At 46.2% G+C, this 373-nt stretch overlaps 1 protein-coding gene across 1 annotated transcript in view; it reads left to right on the top strand.

Annotated features, from left to right (window-relative positions):
- The window catches only part of CRLF2 (cytokine receptor like factor 2), a 15404-nt gene that overhangs the window by 7645 nt on the left and 7386 nt on the right, over positions 1 to 373 (top strand). The gene's annotated exons all lie outside the window — the stretch shown is intronic.

The following is a 373-nucleotide window of genomic DNA, read 5'->3' on the forward strand; positions in this document are numbered from 1 at the left end:
TGCTCTCTGACCCACTCTTCCTCTACCCAGGGCAAGCCTTCCTCCCTCTGGCTCTATTCGTGTGTCCCTAGGGCCTGGGATTCTAGAGGGCTGCCCCTGACAAACACCAAAGCAAAGGTAGCGTTCAGCAGCTCTGCTTTCTCCGTGTTTTCCGTAACCAGGGTACCYACCCTGTTCACTAGTGGACCCAATTACCTTGCTGATTATGTTTTTCCATATGCGCTTGTTTATTTTACTTACTAACTGACTTAACAAATTTAACATTTTGATTAAAGGCATCCATACAGATTCACAGATTCACAGAATATTTAAGGTTGGAAGGGACCTCTAGAGATCATCTAGTCCAACCTTCCTGCTCAAGCAGGCACACCTA

The sequence above is a fragment of the Nothoprocta perdicaria genome, unplaced genomic scaffold (genome assembly GCF_003342845.1).
Source record: "Nothoprocta perdicaria isolate Ctin4 unplaced genomic scaffold, notPer1 scaffold_159, whole genome shotgun sequence".
NCBI lineage: Eukaryota > Metazoa > Chordata > Aves > Tinamiformes > Tinamidae > Nothoprocta > Nothoprocta perdicaria.